Source organism: Chlamydotis macqueenii, chromosome 13, assembly GCF_036417535.1.
Source record: "Chlamydotis macqueenii isolate bChlMac1 chromosome 13, bChlMac1.mat, whole genome shotgun sequence".
Taxonomy (NCBI): domain Eukaryota; kingdom Metazoa; phylum Chordata; class Aves; order Otidiformes; family Otididae; genus Chlamydotis; species Chlamydotis macqueenii.
In genome coordinates, this window is record NC_141568.1 from 20,347,680 (window position 1) to 20,365,541 (window position 17,862).

General features: G+C 45.8%; 1 protein-coding gene across 1 annotated transcript in view; it reads right to left on the reverse strand.

The window, feature by feature from the left end:
• NKD1 (NKD inhibitor of Wnt signaling pathway 1) overlaps window positions 1–17,862 on the reverse strand; it is a 101,096-nt gene that overhangs the window by 39,572 nt on the left and 43,662 nt on the right. The window lies entirely within an intron of this gene.

The following is a 17,862-nucleotide window of genomic DNA, read 5'->3' on the forward strand; positions in this document are numbered from 1 at the left end:
ATTAATATTTAGCATTTCGGTGTTCTGTCAATCAAGCAAGGTAAAAAAAACTCCAAATGCAAACGATAAAGGAGAAATAAGCCCTTCACTGCCCACAGAGGAATGTTATCACTCGGTTCCACCAACAAACGGGAAACTGTCATATGCCAGAGGTCACCCAAGAAAAGCAGATACCAGGCTCTGAAGAGCTGCCTGATCCTTCAGTCCCAAAACCAACGAGATTTTGTCAGCCCCAGAACGTCTAAAGCTGATGCCATAGATATGCAGATGATCTTATCTCAGACCCCAAAACCGTTTCTCTAATGGTGCTGAAGTAGTAATAAAGGGCATCAGCGGGATTTGCAGCTAATCCCACTTACAAAGCCCCTGAAGAGGTCTCTCACTCTCTTATTAGCAGACCCTTCCAGCTCCATCCCCTCATCCCAGCTAAACCATTAGCAATGCCAGCTACCCTCACGTTCGGTCTTCTCCTGCTTGTTCTGAAGGCTCTAACATCGCCGTAACGTCACTGATCTTACGTAACAGTCTGGCTCCCTGGATTCTCCACAAATGCTCTCTGTGAATAGTTACGGTGACAAAGACGGATGTGGTCCTAAAAAGCTGGCATGCCACGCTCACGGCCTTTTTAACGGCAAATCTGCAAAAACACGCCAGGAGCGCGGAGCCAGCGTGCCCAGCCCCAGCCTGGCCGCGGGACGCTGGCAGCACAGAGCTTTTTGCACAAGGTAAGAATAAGGGAATAACCTGTGCAAATTAACATCTGGTTATACTCATTAGCTTAATTGTTAAGGAATTTCACCACGATAAAAGCAGTTCACCTCTTTTTCTGGGAAAAGCTGACAAATAAAGTTCTTTTCTGCCTCCCACATGCCCAAATGCTAGCCTTTGAGATTACTTATCAGAAAGCAGCTAAGCCGTAAAAGCACGTCTTCGGAATTCTTCAGTATCAATTTCTGCAACAGCATTTTAAATATTAGATGTCGCAAACACTAGTGGATAGCTAGCCCAAAATATTGTTCAGCTCCTGAGCAGACACCCTGAAGTAAATTTAAAATCACGGACCGAACGGCTCCGAGAAGCGCTGGCCGCTCGGCGGGGACGCTAGGTTTCTGCACAGCGTAACCTTGCTACTAAAAACTGTCATTCTGGATTTACCTTCCCAAGAAGCAAATCACAAAACCTTTTCTGTTTCCTTGAGTTTTTGTTCCAGCAAAAAAAAAAAAAAAAAAGGTTTCTTTTTTGAGCATTTGCTGATTAATATCAATCATTACCATAAAAATTACGGAAGAATGGACAGAGAATGAAAAGAAGCCATTACAAATGGGCACAACTCATCAGATCATAGAATCATAGAATGGTTTGGGTTGGAAGGGACCTTCAAAGGTCATCTAGTCCAACCCCCGTGCAAGGAGCAGGGACATCCCCAACCAGATCAGGTTGCTCAGAGCCTCATCCAGCCTGGCCTTGAACGTTTCCAGGGATGGGGCATCCACCACCTCTCTGGGCAACCTGTTCCAGTGTTCTATAACTCCCATTGTAAAATTTTTTTTCCTAATTTCCAATCTAAATCTACCCCCCTCTATTTTAAAACCATTACCCCTTGTCCTACTGCAACAGGCCCTACTGAACAGCCTCTCCCCATCTTTCTTGTAGGCCCCCTTGAGGTACTGGAAGACCACTATCAGGTCTCCCCGGAGCCTCCTCTTCTCCAGGCTGAACAGCCCCAGCTCTCTCAGCCTGGCCTCACAGCAGAGGTGCTCCAGCCCTTTTATCATCTTTGTGGCCTCCTCTGGACCTTCTCCAACTGGTCCATGTCCTTCTTGTGTTGGGGGCTCCAGAACTGGACACGGTACTCCAGGTGGGGTCTCACCAGGGCAGAGTAGAGGGGGAGAATCACCTCCCTCGACCTGCTAGCCACGCTTCTCTTCATGCAGTCCAGGATGCGGTTGGCTTTCTGGGCCGTGAGGGCGCATTGCCATCTGCAAGCAGATGGTCTTTCCAAAGCCCTGTAAAAGAAGTTAGCGTACTTCCGTTTGACCAAACTCCCCCAGGTCATTATTTTCCAGGCGGCTCTGAGAGCACACCCCTGACTGCTCTCGGAGACCACGAGGTACGCAGGAGTGACCATGCAGGCACCTCTGTTCTCTCCCACAATGTTAAATATTTCATAAGTCTTTTTTGGGGTTGTTTTTTTTGTTGTTGTTGTTTTGTTTTTTTTTTTACTAATCTGAGAATTCCTGCACCCTCCCTCTTAGAAAAAAAAAACATTTTCTGTTACCCTGACCAGCAAGCATGCCACGAGCAGGTATGATCCCACCGGTGATGGACCTCTGAGGAGAAGACCCTCTAGCTGGTAGCCTTCAGCTCTTCGAATTCTAGCAAAGCAAGCAGTGCATCTGGGTATCAAATGCTGCCTGTTAAAATGGTGCCATTACTCTCATCCTCTACAAAACCCGTAGGTCGTTAATTTTTACGATTGTTCAAAAGATGTCACTTAAAATGAGCACGATCTAAACCCCACCATCGAGTAACTCAGCGGAAAAGAGGGAAGACAGAAGTGTGCAACAGCAGAGTGAATCATTAATATTCATTAAGCCAGCCACCTTATTTTCTCGTTTCTAATCATTACATGGGTCTTAAGTAAATACATTTTATATTCCAGTCTAGTTACATTCCTCTAGCTCCTAATTATTTAAGTTAAAGCAGTAACTTCATGCAAGCAAATTTCCAGTAAGTGTTTCCGCCAAACCAAATTATTATAAATTAACAAATTCTCAAAAAGTGTTTTTATGATGAACATTTTTTTTTTACTACGCTGAGCATTCCTGTACCCTCCTGCTCTCTCAGAAAAAAAACCATTTTCTATTACCCTGATGAGCAAACACACCATGAGTAGGTATGACCCTACTTGTGATTAACGCCACATAAACGACAATCCATCCTGAAAGCGATGAGAGCATCGTTTGAATGTTTTAGTGACACATTTAAGCAGAATTCCTCAGCTCCACCCAAACGTGTTCCTCTGTGTAAGATTATGACATGCATTATCTCTGATAGACAGATGTGTATCTGCAAAAGGTGTGGGCAACTCTAAGACTTCACAGGAAAAAAAATGAAGGGGAAAAAAAGAAACGATATCATGCATCTTATTATCATTAACTCTTCTGCCAAAAAACCTGCAAGAGAGTTACCGGAATTTTTTTAGCATCACTCAGAGAGATGTCACAACCTGGATAAATACTAAAATGCACCTGCTTGAGAAAAGGGTTCCGGACAGCGTGTGTAAACTCACACTCAACAGAGAAGTACAAAAGCTGAGCAAGCATCAGAGAAAACAATTCTGACCGCAACTCGTGCTGCACAATGGAGCATTCTCCCAGTAACGTGTACAAATTCTCCCAGTAACCTGTATAAATCGCCTTAACGTGAATAAAACGGCGCATCTACCCCCAGCGAGCCAAATCCCGAAAACGGACTAGAGCAAAAGAAAAAGTGTAGATGCACTAAGACATAACTTGCAGCTGAAGAAATTCTAGTGGGCAGCGAACGCGACAGGCAGGAGCGTCGGCGCACAAAGGAAGCGCAGGCGCGAGGGGATGAAGGCACAGCAGCGGCTCCGTTGTTTGGCTGGGCTCCGCGCCCTGCGCAGCTGCAGGAGCCCGGCCCGCGGCAGCAGCGGTGCCCGAGAGAGCAAAAGCAGCAACGTTTAGGTCACAGGTAGTCGTATATCACTGTCCTGACACGACGCGTTAAATCACAGTGCCGCGTGCTCCAACTGGAACACTGAGTCATGAAACAACCAAAACCAGATGTACCCTGTGGAATACTGTGTAAGTGAGGTCAGCGAGCACTTGAAAGGACAAAGGAAAGAAACATTTATGTAGAAGGATGACTCCAGTGTGCCATTTCCATAGGCTGCTGAACAGGAACCCACCCAGAGCCAGCGTGTCTACCTCCCCGGCCGGTTCCCCCATAAAGAAGTTGGCCTCCCTTAGCTATCAACACAAATGACACCAAGTCACTGAGATCCAGGCTCAAACATCTGCTTCAAAACTGCACAGCTGGCAGCCTGGCCTGGGCAGAAGGGACCCAGTGTTCCATGTTTCCTGTTCTGGTAGGTGCCGCTGTTCTCAGATCAGATTTAAGAGGGTGGGGTGGAGAGGGGGGTTAATTAGCACAACTTCATCAGAAATGCTGCTGAGTACATACACACACAAGGAAGAACAACAATCTTTAAAAGGTCCCACACCCCAGGGCTTCTACTCAGCGGGTTACAAGTCAGGCAGTCATCACTCGCTTCCCACCTTCGTGTGCAATGAGACTCCGATGAATTCTAACTCGCTGGGAATTTTATTTTTTTAACCCCAACCTCAGCCCTAACCACCCTGAGCAGTTCTCTTACTGATCCAAGTCTCTGGAGACTAACGGCCAGACACCCACTCCGGGGCTGCCAGCTATTGACCTCCTTCTCACCAGCCATCTGAACATGCTGCCATCCCAATCCTCACCCCTTGCGCTGCTTGCATCGCTTTATTCCTCCGATGCCTCCGCTTGCTCCCTTCCTGCACCCACACTGAGGCTGAGCTCCTCATCTTCACCTCCCAGGCTCCGCATTGTGGTGTTTGTGTTCACATCTCCCCGTTCCACCTCCTAGCCCCTACACCAACTGATTCTGTTGACCTTGGCCACCACTCTGACTCTTCCTCCCTGTCCCAGCTCTGCCTTCTCAAGCTGCTCTCCACGACACCCAGCAGCCAGCGCGCAAAAGCTGAAGCTGCGGGACGCAAACAGTGTGCCACGTTTGGACTAACATGGTGTTAAACATGGTTTTACTTTTGGTGTGTTAGATATACGGATATAAGGATAACCTCTGATTTAGGTGGCTGCCATGATAACAAGCGCATTTTTAAAGTCTGGACCCCCCTACTCCCTGTGTTACATCACAGCCGATATTGTGTTAATTAAGGTTTTCTGAAAGGTGTTGCTTTTCTCAAGTAGAAACAAGTTGCTTCAATGAGATGTTTGAAGGAGGAGAAGTAAAATCCTTTCATTTAGCCTCAAGATACTCGATTTTACACATTTTTGGCAGAAAACATGCACACATTTCCTGTTTTAGTGAAGTTCTTATCAAGGTATCATATCCACCTCTTTCTCCCCAAGTAAAAAACATGCAAAATGACAAATTGTCAACCAAGAAACCTTGCCTCTCCATTTTTAACCATCAGACTGAAATATGTATTTTTTTCTCTCTTTATTCTCACATTGATGCAATAAGGTCCCAGTACTTTTGGAAAGAGCAAAGCTGAAGAAAGGCGTTTCACAACAGGACTGCAAGGGATGAGAGATGCGGTAACATCTCGTGGAGCCGATTTTATAACGGTTTTAGAGTAGCTGCCAACAAGAATGCCATGTCACCTATGCACAACCTTCCATTCCTGATGTAGACAAAGAACAATCCCAAGAAACAGAGGTTCAAGAGGAGGAGGATGCCCTTGGCTTTTCACCCAAACAACGAGAGCTCTGTCAGCTGCCGAGTGCCTATTCCAAACGCTTTGGCCTCGCTTGCAGGAAATGTTTTTCCAAAATAAGTCTGATTTTCATACAGCCAGCCCTCAGCAGATTTTGAAAACCAAGTCTCTTGAAGATGCTTCAGGAAACCCATCCAAACCCCAAAGCAGTCATTATTCATGTTTCACTTTATTTTTAACCTTCTATGAAGAGAAGGAGACAGAAGACTCTTTAGAAAAACAATTGATGGGAGGAAACTAGTTCACTTTTGGGTATCTGAAATTTCCCAGGAACCAGAAACAGCCATGCGTAACGATGACAAACTCAAGCCCTTTCACTACTAGAAACCCATTCACACCTCAAAAACAGTATCATTTATTTTAGGATACTGCAGGTGGAAGTAGATATTCAGATATCTGAGGTGAACATCATTCTTTACAAATACAGTTTCACAGCCAGGCTTAAAACTTGAAAATAAAATAAAGAAATAAATAAACTGCCTGTAGTCAGAGGAGCTTGGAGATGACATTGTGCTAGGTTAGCAGCTTCCATGCACACAAACTCACGCGGTCAAATAAAAATAAAAGTGGAGATTTGCACACACAATTTCGTGTGACCACCACTTACAGGCAAAAGACGAGAACGGGTTTTGGGCACGCATTTGGTCTCTCCGCATTTGGAAGTGAAGCCTTCATATTAATATTCTCTTCCAGAAACGCCTGAGGATTGCCCTGGTAAGCCTCTTCAAACAAACCATATGCTTCTGCCCTACAGTCTCCTATTTAGGACAAGAGCTTCCCTTCCTTCCCTGTTCATACACAACCTACACACCTAGGGCCTTACGCAGTATACATTCTTAGCATCACTACAATGAAAACTGAAACCGGGCAAATACAATTAAGAACTGAAGCATATACCACATAGAAACATACCAGAGCAATACACAGTTATGCCTTGGACTAAGCCTGATACTGTTTCTTCTACAAGGTATTTTACCTTTCCTTCCACAGCCACGAGGTTTTACTTTTTCTTTTTGAGTTTGCCATTCCAGACCACTTAATAATAAAGATAAATCACCAGGATTCACCTTTCTGTAAAGAATGCGTAAAGCAGTTCACTCTTAGAGAAGAAGTCAAGGCAACCAACATTAAAATACACATCACAACTGCAATACTGCACTTTGGTAAGCAGAAGCAGCAAGCTCAACTTCTGCAATGTCTTCTTTCTCTGAAATAAGAGCCCAGTGCTCTGTGATCCGTTACAGATGGGTTTTTCTTCCTTGACCACGCGTGGAAGCCTCTCTCAGATAAAACTTCTTCATGACATAATCACAGCAGGTAGAGTTGTTAAGAAAACAGATTTCTCCTCTAAGATCTCTGAAAGATGATCTTGGGTGGGTTTAGCTGCTGCGGTTTAGGATTTTACTGCCTTTGGCCATGACGGCCTCTATGTTCTTCCTAACAGAGATGGCAGAACTCAAGGGGTGAGGCTGCCGAGGAAGTGAAAGTGCACAGCAGATGGACAATCACACAAAAGCCTTCACGGTGGATGTCTGAACGATTAAGAAAGGAAATGTGGTACTTTATGCTCCAAGTTGATTGCAACACAAGCTGAATCTCTTTGTCCCAACCCAACACCCAGACCAGGCTTTCCAACAGGATAAAACACAAATCCTTTCTTCATTCTTCTCATGTATTTCTTTTCTCCAGCCTAGGAAAATCAGGCAAAATCTTCTATAGAAGAAAAATACCCCAGCAGTAATAGCTTAAAATACTATGGACTTCCTTAATATTACTTGTAGCCAGCAAAAAAAGCATCAACAGATAAAATCCTCCAATGTACGTTACGACCTGTAGACAGCAGATCCATTTAGGGTACAGTTTTATTGAGATTGTTCCAGTTCCAAGACAGAACATTACTGTTTCCATGACATTTTTCCCTTGGATTCCACGGATCTTTAGAAACTCTTGCTAGGTGTTGCAAAGCGACATCTTCCATTAAGACTGTTACTGAAATTCTGGAACTATTACGGTTTCTCCTTTTTAAGGTGATAGGGTGAGAGACAGTTTTTCAAGGACTTCTGCCAGATAAGAGATGACATAACTGAAAGCAACTCTATAAATAATAGACTTATGGATTCAGCGGTTACTTTCCAACTGAAGGGTCCAATCATCTCCAACTAAAAAAGATTAAATAGGACTGAAACAAGAAATGACTGCTTTTTGCTATATTTAAATTTCACTTTGAAGCTACTTCAGAAGGGTAAGTGAACTCACTCTACAGATTCAGCTATTTACCTCACGTTGTTCCTCTAGCTATCCTGTAATCTCTTTGGCAATGGTAAAACCAATTGTCCCATGTCCCCCAAGATCTTATCTTCAGCATAGATTATACAAGTCTAAGGACAGGAATGAAAGAGGACAAATCTTCATCTAACTCCCAGCCTGGAGAAGCTCAGAAACTCCTCCAAATTGCTTATCTTGGGCTGCTTCACCACAGCAGACAGATGGGCGTAGCTGTGTAATAAATCTGATTTTCTGTTCAGCTTCCTTTCACAATAGATTTGGTTACCAAGAAACTCTTTAAAAACAGACTTAAGTGCACTGAGGTGACTTTACCCAGGCAGACACTGGGAAATACGCATGTAGAAAATGGCTACAGAGCTTGACTACAGAATAATTGCTTGTTTAAGATGCAATTACTGAAACCCAGGGTACTCTTTCCACCGACTTCAGGGACCATTACAGCTTTAACACGCCGCATTCTGAACCCTTCTTGTGATAATAACCCATGTCTTCCTCCATGGCCCGGGTTTTCACACAGCACACGGGCTCACAGCTCCCCTAGAATGATAATCAACGCTCCTCCAGTACGTTTATGGCTCAGAGTCTTTTCCTGCGAATGGATGACGTGTATTTATGCAGCTGGAGGAAACCTGGATTCAATAACGGCTCCACCACAGACTGACTGTGTGGTGCAGGGCAAGCCGCTTAAATCTCGCCGTGCCTTCGTTTTTCAAGTGTAAAACGGAATTCTTGATGCCCACCTTCGCAAAGAGCTCTGAATCCCCAGGATGAAAACAGACCCCGCTGAAGAATATTACCTTGTTAGGAAGCCCAGGTGTGCGACCCCGGACACGTACGCTAACATCGATCCATAAATCTGTCAGCAGGAGGTGCTGGCAAAACAGATGGTTCGCATTCCTTTTTGAACCACCTCTTTGTCCCCAAAGCCCAGGTACGTCAACTAATCATTTTCTAACTGGTCAGGGTTTTAACGGGCTGGGAAGCCACTGTGAAGCACAATGCCACCAGCATCACGGCTAAAAACGGGGCCAACAAGGGGAAAAGACTGACACAGAGGTCTCTTTGACTCTCCTGTACTCGCTGGCACGCAGGACAAGCGCTGCGAGGCTCTGCAGAAAAAGATAAAAGAAAGAGCAGCACCCGTCCCCACGCATTCCCCTGAGCAGGGCAGCACCAGCGGCTGTGCCTGAACGCCGGCTGATGCTGCGCACGCCAAAACAGACACGTGTTTTTTAATTACAGGCAATAAAAAGCCACAGACACACCATTTCAAAACCTGATTTAGATGAACAGTTGCATGTTGACCCACAGGGTCAGGAGGATTACAGGCAAATAAAAAGTTCACTTCTAAACAATTTCTTTTTTTTTTTTACTGAAGAGCTACCTCTATTATTACAAATTTCGAGTCCCCACCTCAACAGCCGAAAACCGAGGACAGGGCCTTTTCCTTGGAAGCGTTGCTGCAGGGCTGCGGCAGGATTTCTGCCGCTGGGAGGGAGCGCCGGGGCGGCCGGCCGGCGTGCGGGACCGGGACCGTCTGCCACGCACATTCCCATAAAAGGAATCGCAGGGCCAGAGGACCACATCAAAGCCGCGGCGTTCAGCAGATTTCCCCTTCCCCTCCTCCTGCGTCTTTGAGACGGAGACTTCATACTGCAGAATTTAATATCTTTCTCCTCCCTCCCCCCACCAGCCCTTTTGTCTGCGTCTCTGTTCTCTAAGAGCTAACAGATGTTGATGCCATATAGTTTCAAAGAAAACTTTTGATGCCCACATAACTCATTACAAGTAATATATTCCAAGAATGCTTGTAGCTCAGGAAACACCGGGGTGAAAAAAACAGAGGAGAGGGGGCAAATGGCTACACTGAGTAAGCCTTAAGAGAAAATAAATAGTTCACTTCAAAGTCATCAGGGAATTCTTTAACAAGCTCTTTCTTCCGCAAAACACAGAGCAAATTCAGCTGAGCCTAGAATTCCCAGAGGGAAAAAATAAAACCAAACCCCAGATAAACGGCAAAGCCGAGGGATGCAGCAGAGAGGTGGCCCAGCTCGCCCAGCAACAAAGCGCGGCGTTCTCCAGGGTCGGTATTCCCAAGCAACCTGCACCGTGCCAGGGCACAAAAGCACCGTTGAAAAGCTGGGACCGTCAACAACGACAGTACGGAGAGCCCTAAAAAAAGGGCACTCTGCGCAGGATGAATGGAGGCGGCGAGGAGGCTGCTCAGCTCACGGAGCCCATGAACCCAGCCCTACCACACACACAGGAGGACACGTCGCCAATTGTGACCCAGTTCTAGAGGAGGAACCCTTGCTCGTTTAGCAAAAGCAGGTGATGGTGTCTTTCAGGGCAGGCAGGTCCATGCTCTTAGCCAGTTTCTGGGGTTACACCTAAGATGCAACCCTTCGTAAATTTTTCTAGCAGGTCTCCTCCCCTCCCCTGCTGCTTTGGCACACAGCTGCATCCTTCTCCTCCTCTTCCTCCTCCTCCTTCTCCTTTGGTGAGGAGCCCCCCAGAAGTCACCAGGGTTGGTACGGAGAAGGGTTGAGAAGGGGGGGGCGAGGGCGAGAATGCGATGACATCAATTTCCACAGCAGGAGGATCAGATTGCATCATTGCACACAACTTGGGGCCCGCTCTTTCATCCCCGATGCGGGCAAATTTCCCATTGAAGTCTGTGGGGGACTCGCCGGCGCGAGGGCTGCGGAATCGGCTGTTCTGTGATCGCGGAATTAGAAAGCAGCAGGAAGCCACACCTGGAGCACCTCTCCCGGTGGTGCTCTGCCCTCCTTCGGGACAGCTACGAAATCCAAACAAAGGGAAAATACAACAATGATGTTAAATTTCTTCTCCCCCTCACACACAAACTCCTAAAAATCCCCCACCGCGGTTATTGTGTAGAAGTCTTCACGAAGTTCCCAGCAGTGGACTGCGGATTTTGCACAAAACAAGTAAAAATGAGGGCGACACTATTGGGGAGCGGAGGCTGGGGAACAGCTTAGGAAAACCAGAATTAAAATCTTCTATCAGATTTGTTTAGGATCATTTTTCCTCTTAAAATGATTCCTCATTGTCTCTCCCGCCTCACTGTCTGGCAATGGATCATCTCCTCCAGGGAATAACAAGGCAGGCGTCCTCGAGCCTTGTGGCTTTGTAGGGAAAATACCGTGTGGCTGAGGTCATCCCCCAGCATCCAGGGCAGCAGGAAGCTTCAGCGCGAGGGCAGACAGCGCAGCTGCTCAGGTAACTCAAATCCAGTCTGCGGGCTCGGAGCCTGCCGCAGTGGCAGAGCAGGGCCAAGAGGGAAAATGTCAGGAGAAGACAGGGACAACATGGAAGCAGAAAACATTACCGACCACGCAGGGCGAAATGCATGGAATCAGAACATTTTAAATTCTACTCCACAAATTCAAAAGCTGACTAGACTCTCCCAATAGCGCACCAGGAAGATCTGGGTTCTAGGTTTCCTCAAACACATCCGGACCAAGGGGACCATCCCGTGTATGGAGCGGCTGCGAAGCCCTACCAGAACCACTCGCGCTACGCATCCCATCGCAGCAGCGCTCCAGTCTCCATCCCTCGGCAGGTTCTCAGCTACTGGGATGCAGCACTCAGGCCAGGAACCGCCTTCAGAGTACGCTGCATGTTTTGCCAATGTTTTTTACAACTGTCAAATAGCATATTCCAGCAAGTTTCCTCAGCGTAAGACGAAGCACAACAGCAGAGCACCACAACTGAAGGTTTACATTAAAAAAAAAAAAAAAAAGGACTACAATCTGAGCTTCCTCCTAAAGCTGGTGATGCTTTACCTGAACAAAGACTTAGAATTTGCACCTCTTGCAATACCCTTGACTTTACACCATATTTCTGCTTTCTACACTCAAAACATCAACTACAGAGGAACCAGCTTTTCCAGTAACCAGTCATCCAGCTTTTCAGTAACCTTGCTGAACTCTCTCAGCTGCTTCTACACATTGAAAATTTACATTCAGTAGGCTAAGCTACTCTTGCTGGAATTCGTCAAAGAAAAAGCCCAACTTCAAGACAAGCCAGAGCACAAAACCTCTCAAGTGTATCTCCTTCAAGCAAGTAGGGGCCCAGCACTATTGGTTGCTCTCAGAAACTCGTAATACCTTTCCAATCTCAAGCATACAAATTAAAGCAATTAAAATTATTGAAATTTTTCCCAAACTTTTTTTTTAAACTGTCAAAGATACCATCAATGGATTTTCAACTGTGTGTCCCCAACCACTAAAGGTCTAGACAGAAATCTTTCAGATGCGTGTATCTTCCTCAACCAGGACTTCTGCCGATACGCACAGAACTGTGCCTAGAGAGGAGAAAATACCCTGACCTCAGCCTGCCATGATGGAGCAGCAGATCCTTATTCTGATGCAACTCTGATATTCTGGACATGCAAAACCCTGAACACTGGGCCACTGGTATGGTTTTGTCTCCTGAACTGGGCAGAATGACGCCCAGAGACATCCAAAGACCTTGGAAGGGCTTTTGTGGCTGGTTTTCACCATTTTAGGGAAAATGTTTTGTCATAGTAGAGAAGTCCACACCAAGCACTGCTATCTGGAACAGCGCTCTTTTTTGCTTCTTGCAGTGGCCAAGCCCAGAGAAAGATGAGTGCACAGGTCTTGGGCAACCAAACTGGGTCTTTCAGTCCAGGTTTCACAAACGTGTGGGTATTCCAAGATCAATCTCAGGTGCCAGGGATCCATCTCCAGACACAACACTCCGTACGATTTCAGATACAGTGCGTGTATCTGACAAAAGCCGGCCTTGGCGTCAGACTTCACACAAAATGAGAAATGGCCAAACACTGTGAGAAGCCAATGCAACCAAGGATGTTGAGTGCTGTGTAAAGATGAAAGAGCACCATTTCCACGTACTTCAGTTCCATCACAGGTCCACAAAGTCTTCCTCATGTGGCTGCGACTGGCAAGGGACACAAACTGAAGGTTTGCCACGTTCCCATCCTGCCTTTCTTCTTCACACCAACTTCACTCCATCTTTGCGGCGAGGTTTTGTACTCATTTGCTAGGATTTCTAACATCTTATTTAAACAGGAAGGCCAGTGGAAATCCTTTACCATATTTATACAACCTTTAATATTTTCCACGAGGATCAGGCACATTTGGGAGGGGAGGGAGGCAGGATGGCAGCCGAATGCAGATGATATGCAGAGCAGCCAGCTTGGCTGACCCCATGCAGCTATGAAAGGGGCAGCAACGTCTTAAAATTCACATTTGCCCAGAAAAGTTTTACCTAGTCTTATGCAAACGCCTGAAAGGCATTAAAGGAGTACGGAAAGCTCAGCATTTCCAGTCAGTTCACTTTGCTCCCTTGACTTCATGAAGATTGCTTCCTTAATTTGTCTGTTTAAGCCTGTTGGTCCATTTAATACGCTCCAGTGTGAAGGGTGCACAAAGAGAAGTGGTGCAAATAACTATTAAAATAAAGGAAAATTACAAGGAGACTTTATTACCCCAAGCTACCTTCATGTAATTTTTAAAATATACACTAAGACAAATATTTCACCACAGTCATTGCTGGCATCTCAGTTAACACTTATTTTAATGGCAAACGGTTTTTAAATCTGCTAATTTTTAATTGCTTGTATTTAAAGAATGAAAGACAATTAACACAGCTAAAAGAGATCTCTCCTCTCTCACTAGGCACAACTTAACGTCAGTCACAAGAGTCTGTCGGGCAGCCCAGATCGCATCGAGAGCTTCATAAACAACATGGCACAAACTGTCGCCCAAGCCGTCCTGGCAAGACACGCGAGCCTCTGGTCTGATCCCAGCTTTACCCTAGTTCCACATTTCCCTGACTGCAGTAGAACAAAATCGGAGTGGCTGGAGGCAGAATTGTGCCTTCACCTCTTGCCGGAGAATTCAGGACCAACTCGGTTTATAGCCAGCTAGAACATCAATATCGCTATCAAAGTAGGTATTTTAAGTTGAAAACGCTCTGTATTCCTTCCACAAGCAAAAATATTAAGAACCCTGCCCTAGAGAAAGATGAAAGGAGCCAATCTCCCCTTTAAATTACCAAGCAAGCCTGGGCCTTGACTCCTTTTTCAATGGGAAGTCAAAACGTCTGACTTCAATCAGTTTGTATAAACCAGCTTTTGTTTTTCCTTTTACCCAAATGACTCCACTCTTAAGGATTTATTGTAACTGGATTGCTTTTCTACCCAGCAGGGAGCTGCAGCACTAGCAAAGCTGTTCCACACAGTAGGTTTTCCGCTGATTGAATTTCTAGACTTTCAGCTCTTCGGAAATGTTTGCTCTTGTACAAGCTGTCAGAGGGAAATTGTGTGCAGTCAATTTTGTCTCAGCTACAGCCAGGCGGGGTTCCACACGCAGCCAGCCAATGCGGAATTGAAAGGAGGAGGATCAACCAAATTGTGAAGGAAAAAAAGGTCTCAGCACAAACAAACAACAACAAAAAAACCCCAAAGAAACAAACCACACAACAAAAAAGGGCAGAGGAGGCAGATGAGAATGAAAACCATTTCTGCAAATAGGTGCACTGAAAAGAACCAGCAACATCCTTTCTTAAAAAAAAAAAAACTTAAAAAAATAAGGGCTGGGAGCCATTTGAAGAAGCTGTTCCATTAAAGATGCAAAAAGCCAACGCCCGTGCATGGCTCGGTGCTTCGGCCTGGCTCTGCGACATCAGGAACACAGGTCAGGAAGATGGAGGAAGGCACCGCAAGCACCTCGGCTGCATGCCTGTCACAGATGGCGGAGGGTGGTGAACAAGAAGGACTTAGCCATCGCGTTCTCAGCACCCCACAAAGACTATGGCTTCACCTCCACTTCAAGTGACCTCACAAGACTCTGAAGTCCTACCGCCTATTGTTCGGGACGCAGCCTCACATGTGAGTTCAGCAAGCAGCCACACGTCGCAGCAGCATCCACAGAGCTCACTGCCTGCGAGGACGGCCACCCTGCCTGCTAAACGCGTAACGGAGAAAAACACCTTGCATCCCAGGTGTCTGCAAGAGTGACTGGTGCCGAGTCTCAGGGAAGGTGCAAAATGTGAACTGTTTACTGTGCTCTGTCTTTCCTCAGAAGACACTTACCATGCAGTGAGAAAAGATGACATCTATCATGAAACTAATAATAATGAGGATTTTTGCCACTATTCTTCCCCAGTCAGCTGCCTTCTACTAACAGTGGTTTTCCCTCTCCGTTCCCATCTTACTTCACCTGTTAAGCGCAGCTCAGTGACTTTCCCGCTGAGATTCTTCTCAGACGTGCTTTCCCAACTCAGCGCACTGACAGCCTGACATTCGTGTTCCTCATCAACAGCACGCCTCAACAAAGCCCCGATGATGAAAGGAAATATCCTGGCTCCAAAGCCTTCTAAAGGGCCACTTGACTGACGAAGGCATTTGCACCACTACTTGCGCCATACCTAATGAACCTCGTTATCTAAACACTCGCCTGCTCATGCTAGTCGCTAGAGGGTTTCCTCATTTTTCCTTTACCTCTTGGGAGGCTACAGTTCCTCTTTGGCCGTAAAGAAAAACACTGCAAACAAAAAAGAAAGAAGGCAGAGAGTAAGAAATTCCTGACACACAAAAAGGAAGCACAAGGCTGCAAATGACCCAAAACTTTGATCAGTCCTTCCTACTGATGCTATTAAGATGTACTCCAGCCACCAGTGCTAACAGTGCCCCAGCCCGGGGCTATGACCACGCACAGCAGCTGAAGTATTGCCTTAATATAAATTCATTCACAAATCCCAGCAGAGGTTATCGAAAGGTTATTGCTCTCCAATTCAAGATACGCTGGCATTTTCAACTATTCCACTTTCAGGTCCTAAAAACCAGAGGACAATACCTGAACTGTCGGTCAAAGCCAGCGTTCTTCGCCATGATCAGCCTGAGAGTTTTGCAGACCGTGCTCTATTGACCTGCTTTGTATAAAAGCCTGCCTTCCTCTTCCCCTTAGAAAGTTGTGAGAGGGAGAAAAAGAGGAATGACTGAGTGGAGCAAGAAGGCATCAGGGGACTTTGGAAAAGGAGGGGCACAGCTTGGAACCTCGCTGCTCACCTCCACACTCTTCCAGCTGAGCCACCAGTAATCTCACCATGCTAACTTACCTATGCACAGCACTGGAAAGTTATAATATATATTATTATAATTATTTTTAAAAACACAAAAGACATTGAAGTTGGGAGAAGTTAGAGACAAGGCTTAACGACACAAGACTGGAAAGCAGATGCACTGGAGAAATTAAAGGCACTCAGCCATGGAAACCTTTGCAGAGACACTAGCACTTACTCAAATCAACAGTTTTGAAACCAACTTGACTCCTTAAATGAGTAAATTTTACAGTTTGCAGAATCAATAATCTAAAATGACTACTTAAAAACAAGGAAAAAATTACACAAGGTGCCTGTAACAGAATAACAGCACTTGAAATAGCATCTCACACTACTACTAATGTTAGTTATTCCTCATTAAAAATAAACTTCAAAGTGGGACAAGAAATCTGAGAGAATAAAACACGCCCAGATGTCTTTATCCCCCATCTATTCAGGGCCACAGCCTGCAAACATTTAAGACCTGATGAAAAGACTGAAGCCACAGCCATGGCAGTGAACTCTAACAGATATCCCTGCATTTTTCTTACAGTACGGCTCCAGCAGCCACAGCCTTATCCGAGTGAGAACGGACTGCTGGGAGCCTGACAAAACAGGGTGCAACGCAGAGGCAGACATCCAGCGGAGATGGGAATTTCTGAGTAATTACGGACAAATTCTACCGCTTATCTGGCAGAAAGGAGACGGGCTGCTGGCTGGCACTTCAGAAAGCACTGTCAAGGAGTGACCATCTCTAATGACATCGCTCAGAGGCAACAATCTGTAATAGGGATGCCAGAAAACAATAAAACAAAAACCTGGGGAGTGGGAAAAGCGCACCGAGGTAGGCCAGGGACACACCTATCGTGATGGAAGGAAAGGCCCTTAAAGTTACACCAGGTTTATAGAAAAATGCGATGCTCAGACCTTATTTGTACAGTTTCTCCAGGGTCTCTAGGGCCAAAGCCTGAGCTAGAGGACATCGTCCCTAAAAAGCCACCTGCTGCAGACCTATAAGCCCTGCACGTGATGCACAGAGGGATTTGCAACGCACAAAACCAGAACTTCACACGCCATCCTGGTCCCTTTGAATTAATGAACGTTGTAGGCCCACACATTGCAGGGAAGCCTAGGAGAAGAGTGTCCATTAATGCGTGACAAGCTTTTGACTTCAGGAAACATGAACGTAACCTGGGTTAGATCGTAAAACACAGTGGCTGGGACAGTTTTAGCACACCAGCTCAAAAATTCTCTGCCCCAGGATGGAGTGAGGTGTTTCAGAGACTGGCAGTAGAGGGGTTTCACACTGGAGTCTGAGGGATTCTCCATTTGCTCACACCATACCATTAACAGACCATTTTATTTCACATTTCTCTGCTGTTACGGCAAATAACGATGCACACCCAACATTGACCAGTTGTAATGTGGCAGCAGAATGCCTGTCAACAGCTTCTTTTCGTGAATCTCTTACAGAGTCCCTGCCAAGCCAGCTGTGCAGCTGCTCAGCCTGCCATGGGCTGGGTACTCCTTTGCATCCTGACCGAATCCGAAATGTGCCCAACACAGCTCTGTTTATTTTAGCTAGAGATATTTCCATCGGCCTGTTTTGATGGGCAGAGCTCCTTCTCCTCCGCTTTGGAGGCTTTTCCGTTCAAGAGTAACAAACTTTAAAAGATTTTAAAATAAATAAATAAATGGAGCAGGAAAGTATCATAGCTTCGAGATCTCACTTTCTGGGTAGAATCTGGGACAAGAGGCAATACTAACAAATACAATTTGTACCAGACTTTAAAGCCTAGGCGCTCAAGCCAACGATCACACACATACACAAATTCACGCTGTGAATTCTCTTACGAGCTTGCTGGAGATAACACTCAAAAGCTTGTTTAGAGACCTCTGCTCTTTTTTTTTTTTCCCCTAATGTATTATCACTCTA